Here is a 12,540-nt window from a genome sequence, read left to right as displayed (position 1 = left end):
GTACCTGCAAAACAGATTAAAAACTTTGTATCTGTGAAATGTTAGGACAGGGAAAGTATTCACAGCCCGATACCCCTTTTGTGTGCCTTCTAAAGCTGACAAAATGGCAAGGGACTACAATTTGTCATTTGTTGGTTACTCTCATTACATTGTATTGGAAACACTACATGAGACCAAGATGTCTCCATTCCAGAGATAAAAGCAAAATTCACCACCACACCTAAAAGACATTAAGCGGATGTGTCATTTATGTTGCAAGCAAACGTTCCAGTACTACTTCATGGAACATTTCTGCCTATCCACCATTTCCCCCTGCTGCTGCCTCTATCCGTGGGGCAAGTGCCCCTATTCTATGCCCACTGCCAACTCTGTAGCCCTCCTCACTTGTTCTCAGCGGCATTGAGTGCATCTGCCATATTTACGTTGCCAGCAAACTTGCCAATATTTCTTTACAGGACATTTTATTTCCCCATTTGCCCTGTTTCTTCATAGAACATTTAAGTATTTCTTCATGGAGCATTTTCTTTCCACGTTTCCCATTTCTGACGTGCACCTGCGACCACCGCCACAGCAGCTGAGTCATTAATGCCACCCCCGTCTCCCACCACCCCAATGAGTGGGCTCATCCGCCACATTCATTCGGGCAGCAAACTTTACAATGTTTCCTCATGAGTTACTTTCTTTGCTCATTCCCCATTCCCGCCCTGTGCCGCCCCATGTAATCCCATAGTACCATCTGCCCTACCTCATCCCCATCAGAGGCAAGGGCTGATTCACTGTATTTATTCTACTGGCGAACTTGGCAGTATTTCATCAAAGCACATTTTATTTTCCCATTTCTTCCCTGCTGATGCTCCTTAATCTATCATCCCACCCCATGCCCTGGCCACAGCCCCAGCCTCAGCCCCAGCCCCGCCGTATTAATCTGCTAGTCAGTGTTGCATTATTTCTTCATGGAACACTTTCTTTCCCCCATTCCTGCCTGCACCACCCCCATCAGACACCATCCCCCTAGCCCACACCACTGCCGCCTCCACAGCCACCTGCACAGCCCTCTCTTGTCCGGCCCTGCTCTCTCCCGACTCCCCCTCTCCTCCACCACCAGTCCAGGGTCACTGCATTCTCCAAAGCTACCTGCAAATCCCCCACTCCCCGACACCCCCCTCAAAGCTCCCTCAACCCCACCATCTCCCCTCTGCCATCTCTCCCCTTCCCCCTGCCAACTCTCCCTCTCCCCCTTTACTCCCCCTCCCCCCTCCTCAGAGGCTGGGGCTGGTTAGCCTAATTTATGCCTCAGGCCATCTCTGCCCAGCTCCTCAGGAGCCTTTTTCCTGAGGAAGATGGCAGCCATGAGCTCCCGGCCCCAGAGCTGCCTCCGGACAGGGCTAGCAGCACAGTCGCCATTTTCATTTAGGGTCTTGCTCCATTTTGGACCCAAAGCCCCCACCACTATACCTCGAGTCCCCCCTCTGCACCCCGAGGCCCCTCGGACCTCATTACAGCACCTGGGCACTCCTGGTGTCCTCTGGCCGAAATTCATGAAGCGCAAGGCAGAGCCTCAGAATCCCCAGCCGCTGGCTCTTTCACTGATGGCCCAGGCCTCTCTGCCACGCCCAGCCAACATCCAGCCACTCAGTGATCACCCCGATCACTCAGCCTGGGGTCAGCCAAGCCTGACTGCAAAATCAGGTGTACTCTGCGCATGCTCCTGACTTCCTTACGCCGAGGTGGAGCTCTTGTGGCTCGAGAACTCCTCTGATGCTCTTGGTGTTCCAGAATCAATTGCTTTGATGCCGGCCACTGGAATTGTCCTTGACCCTTCACTTACCGCGTTCCTTTCCTCAGTCCACATTCATATATTCATAGCGGTCCCCATTTTGATGCTTTAATCATTTTTTAAAATTTATTTCTGTCCCGAGGCCTGTTTTAGCTATCTCTGAAGCATTTTTATCAAGGCTAACACTGTAACATTTGAGCCACAGCTCCACTTTTGCTATTTTGGCAGTTAATTGGAGATTAGAACCACACAGACTTTTTTCTTTTTTTTTTCTAATGTTATATTTGACCTGTGATCCTCAAATACCAACCTCATTAGTAACTATAATACAGAACCATAGACACCCACTTTCTTCATTTTTTTCCCCTTGCCTCTGTGATGGTTTGAATTCAAGTCTTTGGGACTATTTTTTTAAGTTAATTTTGCTGAAGTCTCGCGCTTTGTCACTGTAACCATTGTTCTATTTCCTGCTTTTTTGCTGCCTAATGAGAGATGTGTTTCTCATGGATATTTTTGTGTGTTTGCTTTTGTATCTCAAACGTAGTCTTGTGTTCTCCAGAATAATTACAATAACTAACCTCAGACACCAGCACCCAATCAGCTATTTTTCTCCTTGATTTATGGATTCTGTGTAAATGTCACTTCTAAATTTCAAGAAATTGCAAGCAATTTATATTACTCATTTACTTTTGTTTTTCTGATCATGAGTGTCGAACCCTGTCCCTGGTTGCTATCCCTGATCTCTTGCTCTCTTGTTCTAACAGATAACACTCTATCTCTTACATCAGAGCTCCAGTTCTGGCTTTTTTTTTAATTTAGTGAAATCTCCTGACTGGATTGGCTTAAAACCATTATCTAAGCCTCCTGAGTAGATGGGATTACTACAGATGTGAGCCAATGTCGTCTGACTTTTATTTTTATTGTAACACCTGCAGAAGTTACTTTTGTGACTCTGTCTAAGCCTTTATGTTTGACTGGATGAATTAGAAACTAGAAAATGACTAGTATAGATGACAGGAAATATGGGAAAATAACACACTTTTACATACCAAGCCTTAGCATCTTATGAAACTTTTGTTTTGAAAAATGTTAATTCATGGAAGACTCCAACTGTAATGATATTGTGATCCTCTCTAGGTAATTGATATAATATATACATGTATTAACATGATGATGCATATTATCTCTTATTTTCATAAATGCCAGTTGTATAGCTGTTCTTTTTACTTTTTTATTTTGTGGCCTTGTTTTGAATAGTGGTGCAAATTTACTCAGACTTATTTTCTTCTTGACTTTTTCATATCTCTTTTTGTTTGCGGGGAAATAAACTTGTTAATCTGTATGGATTATTCCTAAATCATTTAGCTGTTTTTGTGAATTTACATGTGGTACTGATTAAGTGACCAGATTATAGGTGAAGTTGACTTCTAAATCTAGAGGCTCCAGAGATATTTTCATAATGACTGTAGGTGACTGTTTCAGATTAAACTTTTAAACCAAAATTTTCAGACTCTTAATTGGCCTATTTATATTTGGCTGAAAATTATTTCCCTTAATTTGCATGTTTAAACATACATGATTTTTGCTTGTACTGGAGCTTAAACTCAGAGTCTGAACACACATTTTTATATTTTTCATCCAAGGCTGGTATTTTATCACTTGAACCACAGTTCCACTTCTGGCTTTATCTTACTTAATGTCTTGTGTATCATGAAACAGCAATCCAATGATCTCAAGCCTCGTGAGTAGGTAAAATTGCTGTGAAGATATTCAGGCACCAGACAAAATTTTTGAATATTTTTTATTAAAAAATCTCAGAGTTTGGGGCCAGGAGTTTGGCCTAGTGGTAAAATGCTTGCCTAGTATGCACAAAGACCCAGGGGTTCAATTCCTTCGTACCACATACATAGAAAAAAGCCAGAAATGGTGTTGTGACTCAAGCAGAAGTTATCTTTTCTTCAACATGTTTTGTCATCATTTCCCAAATCTGATAGCTATTATGATATGAATTTATTTTGCACTCTTCTAATTAACGCATTACATTTATAAATACTTCTATTTTTTACCAGTATCAGGCTGTTTTTTTTCTTACTATATTTTATTGTTGGGGTAGTGTATAGAGGGGTTACAGTTACCTTTGTCAGGTAGTGGGTACATTCTTAAATATTAATCCCCTTCTGTGTTTTTCTCTCACTTTCCCTCTCCCTGCTTCCTCCCAATCATCTTGTTTTTCTCTAACTTAAATAAACGTATATACAATATACCAGATACAGTAAGGTATATACAATATACCAGATAGAGTAACAACACGAGGTAAACAGTAAGGGGGAAAAAAAGAGAAAAGAAATAACTTCACATAGAATATTAAGCACCATAACCACAAAGATAAACCTCTTGTTTTTCCATATCCTGGAGTTCATTTCACCTAGCCTCATCCTATATGGCCAAATGCAGAGTTTTTGAGCTATTGTGATCAACTGCTAAGAGAATCCTTAGGATTACAAACGAGGGAAACCGTGGAACATATGTTCCAGTGCTTACTTCACTTAATATGATTTTTTCCAAGTCTTTCCATTTCCTTAAAAATGGAGTGATATAATTCTTTCTAATGGCAGCATAGAATTCCATTGTGTATAAATACCACATCTTCATGATCCATTCATCTACTGAGGGGCATCTTGGTAAGTTCCTTATCTCAGGTATGATAATGTTGCAGCAAATAAGGTTGTCCTGTTGATTGGTTTTACTTTATAGGTGATTGTTCTTTTCTCCCTGGCAGCTTTAAGAATCCTTTCCTTGGTCTCTATTGATCCTGTATGGAGTATAATGTTGTGGTGGCATGTCCTGTTCTGGTCTTCTGGTGTTTTGGTGGGTTCTCAAACTTCTTATATCTGGATTGGCCTGTCCTTTTGGATATTTTGGGAACCAGCTGATTTCATTGCTGTGACACAGTCTTACAATTTGAAGTCATGTAATATGGTACTTCTAGGCTACTATAAGCTACAAAACAGTACAATAAATGGTAAATTAAGCATTCAACATAGCATTCATTAATTAGTACAAACAAAAATTTGATCAGATAAGTACTTTTTCCATTATTCATTTTTTCTTGTCTAAATAACTCCAGAACTGATGTCTCATACTTCCATTAGGAGATAGACAACATTTGTTGTGGCAGGAAATTTTCTGCTGCTATGCCAAAACACCTGAGTTAAGCAGCTGAAAATCTGGAATCTATATTTGGCTCAAACTTCAGAGGCTTTATTCTATTGCACCTAGGCACTGTTGATTCAGGGTTGGTGGCAAAATAGTATACTAGAGCAGCATCATATGGTATAGATAACCTTTTTCATCCATGGTAGCAGAGAAGCAGCAAAAGACAGATACTGAGTTTGGTCTCAAAATGTCTTAGGTGGCACTTCTCCATTCACCTAGGTCTTAAAGGTTCCACCACTATAAGATCAGAGGTGGAAACAAACTTTAGCCCATGAGCCTTTGGGAGCACATCCGAGAACATAGATTTTTGTGTGTCATCTTATGATAGATCTTGGAAATCTGATATGAATGACCAATCGAAATTGTAGACATTAAAAATAATGGTTTAATTTTGCGTTTTTTTCTCATTTGATTACATCAGATTCTATAGGTACAAATTTTTCCTTGGCTAACTGTGCTTTATCCTGAAAGAAAAAAAAGTTAAAATGTTGCTCAAGCTGGACATCAATGTCTCATGCCTATAATCCTAGCTAATCATAAGGCTGAGATCTGTGGACCATTGTTCAAATCCAGCCCAGGTAGGAAAGTGCATAAAACTCTTATCTCCAATTAACCACCAAAAAGCTAAAAGTAGAGACAGGAATCAAATTGTGAAGCACTAGACATAAGCCCAGGAAAAGCAAGCAGTTCCTGACTTTAAGATAAAAAAAACTACACTAAGACAGATAAAAAAATATTCTTCTTGGCTTTCTCAGTATTTTATGAAATACTGCTTAATAGCACTTGTTTCTGTTTCTTTGCTTCATAATTAACATGAAAAAAATCACAAGACTTTCAAGAACTATTTAATTTCAGGCTGGCCTCTCACTGTGATCTCTAATATCCACTATTCAGAAAACTAGGTTTACAGAGCTGAGAAAGCAGAAGTGACACATAAGACTTTGAGAGCTTCTGCAAATTTCAAGTTCTTCACTAAAACTTATTTTTATAATAAGTTCCTTTTCTGGGTCATATGTGACTGAGGACTTGGATGCTCAAACTATTTATCCCAAGCTTTAAATGCAGAATCCTTGAGCTGGGAAATTGTTGATAGCTATTTCTTGCTGATACCTTGCTGCTTGTAGAAATGCAATATGTTCTCCCTTTTGACTCCTGTGCAATTCAACCATGAATAATGCTTTGTTTGGTACTTAAGTTTTATTTTCATTTTGTTTCTTATTTTGAAACAATCTCTTTTGTAGCCCAGACCAGCTTTGAGTTCACTTTGTTCTACTAGCTAGCCCCAAATTCACAATCTACCTACCTCCACTTCTCACATCCTAGAATTAAAAGTGTGTACCACCATGTCTTGAACTAAAATAAGCATTTTGTACATGTATCTCACAAGTTCTCAAAATAGAAGCATGATTTTCTTAGGGACTAGAATCCAATAGGTCAGTAGGGAAACTATCAGTTCCTAGAAAAACTACTAGTAACTTAATTCCATGGAAGATTTCAGTAAGTTAATTTCAAGGTGTGCTTCAAAAAATGGACAAGAGGAAATATTGGATGTCTGTGCTGTGAGTGAAAAAGTAAATCTTATAATTGAAGGCAGCAATGCATGAAAAAAGTTAATGTTTTATCATTTGTGTATCAACTCTGCTGAAGAAGACAGCTTTAATCCCAAATGAACAACCATTGAAATATGTTATATAGTTTTATTTACTGAAAGACTGTATTTGGAAATTCCAATACTAAACACATTTTGTTTGCTATGAACACTAGGTTTAGACAATATACATACAGGTGAAGGTTAATGGATATGGGATTATATTAGAGCAAAACATGATATTATTAAGTAGTCCTGAAATAAGTATCCCATGTGTTTTTCATTTAAATTATATTTAGTGGACATGTTGAATAATTGTAGAAGTTAGGATTGATTAATACATGTGCCACACTTCAGTTACCTAGAGTTATTTTGTGGTACAGGATTCCTTGAAAACTTACTCTGATTTGGGTGTAGAATAATTATTCAATATGAAATTCTTGTGTAATTTTAACATATTTTCCTAGGCTTTTCCAATATGCTTGCTTTTCTGAACAGGAACCTGGTCTGTTGGAAGTTCTATGCATTCTCCTCTGAAGGATGCACCTTGTTCTCATCACAACAAGAAGTACTGCAGAATCACCTGTCCTGCTTCATCACATATCCGTGTGTGTGTGTGTGTGTGTGTGTGTGTGTGTGTGTGTGTGTGTGTGTGTGTGTGTATGTGTGCGTTTGATAATTTAAAAAGAAAATATTTCTGCCTGGGGTATGCCTGAATTGTGATCTTCCTATTATATGCCTCTCATGTCAACTTTGAATACTGGAATATAACACTGTGTTCAGCAATATCTTGAGAAGGGGATCAAACAAACTTTTTTTCATGTGCTTGTCAAAGATTGAGTATCTCTACCTATATAGGAATGCAGGATAAGCCACCCCAAATTTTTTTCTCTGAATTTCCTGGTTTTTCTTTTGTACATATGCCATCTTTTTCAAGTCAAGGCTTAACTGTCTACAACTTGTGGCTCAGCACTACTTAGGTTTCCTTTTGGTTGCTGTTACTGTTAATAAGAGTCCCATGGACTTTCCTGCCTGGAATGGCTTCACCACAATTTTTAGGACTAGGCCTCCTAAGTAGTTAGGATTAGAGACCCGAATCACACTTAACTTTAGGTATCAATAAAAGGCCTCCCAAAGAAAATTACTTGGAAACATGGTCACATACAAGGAAAAGGAATTTAATGTCAGCAAACTGACAGGCTACCACAAGCATTGAGACTAGCAGCCAGAGGAGACTACAAACACAGTTATGTGGGGTCTGATTACTGTGAACATTAAGAGACATGTCATGAGTGATGTGAGAACAGGGGTCTCCATTATGTAGAGGCTAAGATCTATGGTTGAAGCTGCATGATCAGGAAATTGCTTCATGGTGGATCTCTTCTTACCATTTATGGTTCTAGCTGCACAAACGAGATACTGCTTCAAGGTGGAGGGGCTGGTATTATTGGTTGCAGCTACTTGCTTCCAAAGGCCCTATATCTGGTAAGGTTGGGGAAGTTCCACACTTTACTTCAAGGCAATTATAGCTTGAGAAGGGGTTCTTGTGAATTTTTTGCCTAGTCTGACCTCAAAATGAGTTCCCACAGAAATTAGCGTACAAAGTACTTAGAAATATAGGATAAGCCAAATTGTCCAACCTAAGCCATCTTTTTCATTTATCTGTTAAGTATCAAAAGGTTGTATAATTATGAGTACAAGGCTGTACTCCTACACTACAGTTCCTATAGTCTGTTAATTCTACATTCATCGTGTCTAAAGAGTCTTTGGGGAGGAAAATACAAAATCATTAAGGTCAAAAAATGAACTAATGAGAATGTGATCTAATTTATTAAGATTTTTCACACACAATAAAATAAACCATGACAATTTATAATTCACATTTTATAGAACATAACAAAATGAATAACACAGGTAACAACTGAATGCAGTACATAATATTCTATTTCTTTCTATAGCATCAAAGATTTTAAGGCTGAAAATCTCCCAATTTCCAGACAGCTGGGTAGAGAAATGCCATGCTATCTTACTTCAGTTCAAACAATAAAATGAATCTTTTACAATTTGCTTCACAAAAGGATTTGCATTACAGTACTACACCAGATTATTGTATATAAGACTATACTGAATTGATAGTTTGAGACTTAGATGTTAATAACTTCTCTTAGAATTCAGAGCCTTTCAAAACACATACTGAAAGGTATAGTATCTTATCTGTAAAACTTGCATAAAAGGAGGAAACAAAAGTATGATACATTCTGCTAGATCTACATTCTTTTAACACCAACATCTCTCATGCAGCAGCTCCTGAAGAAACTACCTCTACTTAACTTAGGTGTGTGTAAATTTGGTGGCGGTGGCACTAGAACTTTCAGTGGCCACAGAATTGGAGCTAGCACTGACTGACATTCAGGTGTGAGCTCTCTCTTGTTCCTCAAGCTGAGCCTCTTCATAGAGAGATGGGAAAGCAGGGGGATCAGTCCCGTGGACCTTGGCCATAAACTCTAGGACTTTCATCTTGGTGGTTTCAGCATAGGCTCTTGGGCCCCACAGCAGCTCATACTTCTCAGGATCACTATCAGGCCCCTTCTGGCACACTAGGTACCTTTCCTTCACAAACTCTTGGGTGAAGAGCTGCTTGGGATCGCCAAAGATGAAGTGCTTCCTGTGACAACAGATCCCTGTCTGCTTCATCACTTCCCAGATGTGCTCTTCAGTGGCACGGTGGCCCTTCATGAAGATCACACCCAGGACAAACATCAGGAGGCCGATCTTGGGAATTCCCAATTCTCCACAATGTATGCCATCATAGGTGAAGCCTTCTTTCATGGAGATGGCATAGCAGTGGTTGGTGGCATCCACTTCCTTCACTTCCAGGCCAAAGATAACCTCCAGGCACCGACAGGTCTTCCTGAAGATTGAAGAATACAGGGCCTCGTGCTCTCTGATGACAAACTTCACCATATCTGCTTTGCTTATTGACTCTTTCCGATGATAATACACCAACAGGATATTCATCAAGAAAGACACTTTCTTATCCAGAAGAGCCTCTAGGGCAGATCGGTTAGCCTCTTCTTTGCTACTGGAGCTGTCATCACATTGGCCTTCACAGGGACTAGGAACGCCAGTGGAAGAGAAGCTGGCACAATGAGGAAATCCAGCAATGATGGGGCCTGTAGCAACAGGAACCACCTGCATATTGCTTGGCATCACAGGATTGGGGGAGGACAGTGTTTCCTCCACAGCCTGGGAGACCTGGGCCGCCTCTTGGCCCTGGGGCTCATGGCCATGCTGAAGATCTCCGTCATGGGAACACTGTGGATGCTCCTTATCATGGGGCATGGTGACTCAGAGTGGAAAGGAAGTCAGGAAAGGTAGAATCACTGCTTTGGGGATAAAAGAAACATGTGAGATTACTGGAAGGTGATAAATTCAATTGTGATGCCTCTGATACAATCCTCTGACAAAGTGTCCTATCAATGTGGCCATGCTAAGACCTGAATGAAGATATAAGATCCCTTCTGAGTATATTGCAGGGGCTCAGGAAACAGAATTCCAGTGGGGTACTGTGTCATCTGCCCCATTTTGTCTGAACAATGCAGTGTTTACCTCTTATGATCACAAATCTCATCAACTTTGACGATGATAGGGGGAGAGCCATCTTCTCTATAATCCAAAGTTCTCCACAAATTCCAAGTACAAAAATTACTGAAGAGGAACTGCCAAATTCCCTCTTTTGTCTTACTCCTCTGGAGAGTCACAAAAGAGAAAACAAAAACTTACTTCCTAGGGACATTTTCAATTTGGTTAGATACTATTAGATATTTCATTACCCTTATTTTGAATGCAGGCAGGAGCTAGGAACGCTTTGTGGATGAGCTTTGATGTGTACTACAAATTGTCTGGCACTTGAATGCTGTGGAGAACAGTTTGGTTACCCCTCCCACTTAAAGCTTTCCTAATATCCTCTGAATGAGAACAATAATGAATGAATTCACTGTGATACCTGAACATTTTCAGTGGGCAGCCTGTTAGATTTAGCTCCCATAAAACTTGCCTGTGTTGAGGTGGTGCCTGACTCTGTTACTGTGCTCAGGTATTCCACAAGCCTTTTCTAAACTCACAAATCAGATTCTCGACATATCTGAGAGTTCAATGAAAAGTCTTTATCCATTTACCACACATTTCTTACAGCATGAAGTTTCCTTTTATCTAGAGCAGGCATGTCCCTTCACCCTCACTCTGAAAAAAATGCCTTTCTCTTCTCAGAATATTCCTTCATATATACTGAACTGTTATATAACAGCATGGAACAAGTCAAGAACACACATAGCAAAAACTACAGGAAGAAAATAATGGAAAACTTGTCAGGAGATCCCTAGCAATCTTTCCCAGGGTTATAAAAGTTCTCAGGAAACTTTAATAACCCTATATACTGTGTGGATTCTCTTCATTCATTAGTTTACTTCTCCAGAGTCTCCTGTTACTTATTGACATACATTTCACTGCTTATTATATGTTCTTTAGAGATCAAGAATACCACCTCTATACTATGCATGCAGGGTGTCACTGAAAATTTCCACCTATCTTTTGTTGAGTCTGAGGGTATGACTACAATGGTCGAAAGTTTTGGAGATGTCTTGTTCATAATCATTTGCGTGCACTAGTTGCACACTAAGGATATTTATGTGTTGTAGTTTCTTTCTGCTGAGGTTATCACATTGTTTAAGCATTCTCTCTTAGCATTCTTAACACTCCTTCCTGCTACTGTCTTGACACCCTGCTTCTGGCCTGATATCCCCTTTATTAAATACTCATCCTACTAAGCAACAGAAGGACTAAAGGATTATTTTATATATATATATATATATATATATATATATATATATAAGATCTCAATACTGAAAACACAGATGACTGTATTCATTCACTTGTGTTTTCAGGTGAGTGTATCTTTAATTTTTTAAACTATTTACCCAGAATTTCAGATGGACTTGGGAATTTTCTCTCAAATGATCTTTTCTAAGTCTCCCAGTGCCAAATCCCCACTTGTCTGGAAAAAAGAAAAGAGATGACATGTTATATGACCACTGCATACCTGGTTCAGAAGATTCCCAGAATTTACCATCCAGACAGGGAAGGGACCCACAAGCAGATGTTAGGCAGAAAGCAGCCTGAACACTCTTCCCTTCCGGTCCTTCATTCTTCACAGAGCCCAGTATTAACTCTAGGGAGAGAATTTAACATTTGCAACAATATATCCTTTCTGGCAAACTCAGTGGGGTCATTAGTGGCTATCTCTACTGGGTGATTTTCCTCGGGTTCTCTTAAAGGTTTCATATAATCTAAGAATTTAAATATAGTTCATTTTCCTCTCCTCTACATAATTCAATGTACCTGCAAAACAGATTAAAAACTTTGTATCTGTGAAATGTTAGGACAGGGAAAGTATTCACAGCCCGATACCCCTTTTGTGTGCCTTCTAAAGCTGACAAAATGGCAAGGGACTACAATTTGTCATTTGTTGGTTACTCTCATTACATTGTATTGGAAACACTACATGAGACCAAGATGTCTCCATTCCAGAGATAAAAGCAAAATTCACCACCACACCTAAAAGACATTAAGCGGATGTGTCATTTATGTTGCAAGCAAACGTTCCAGTACTACTTCATGGAACATTTCTGCCTATCCACCATTTCCCCCTGCTGCTGCCTCTATCCGTGGGGCAAGTGCCCCTATTCTATGCCCACTGCCACCTCTGTAGCCCTCCTCACTTGTTCTCAGCAGCATTGAGTGCATCTGTCATATTTATGCTGTTAGCAAACTTTGTAATATTTCTTGATAGAATGTTTTCTTTCCCCATTCTCCATTTCTGTCCTGCTGTCGTTCCCCTTCTGTGCAGCTGCGGCCACCATCGTACCAGCTGCACCACTAAGGCTTCCCCCACGGGGCTGAT

General features: G+C 39.9%; 1 pseudogene across 1 annotated transcript; it reads right to left on the bottom strand.

The window, feature by feature from the left end:
* Window positions 1-8,440: 8,440 nt before the first annotated feature.
* Window positions 8,441-11,733, bottom strand: LOC150040553 (melanoma-associated antigen B16 pseudogene; annotated as a pseudogene). The gene is made up of 2 exons (XR_016533768.1): window positions 11,680-11,733; window positions 8,441-9,967 (listed from the first exon to the last, which is right to left on the bottom strand). The product of XR_016533768.1 is annotated as a melanoma-associated antigen B16 pseudogene (transcript).
* Between the last annotated feature and the right edge of the window lie 807 nt (window positions 11,734-12,540).

The sequence above is a fragment of the Megascapheus bottae genome, chromosome X (assembly GCF_031878675.1).
Source record: "Megascapheus bottae isolate mThoBot1 chromosome X, mThoBot2.hap1, whole genome shotgun sequence".
Classification (NCBI taxonomy): domain Eukaryota; kingdom Metazoa; phylum Chordata; class Mammalia; order Rodentia; family Geomyidae; genus Megascapheus; species Megascapheus bottae.
The sequence above is the reverse complement of the archived record's forward strand: the minus strand, read 5'-3'. Positions and strand labels throughout refer to the sequence as shown.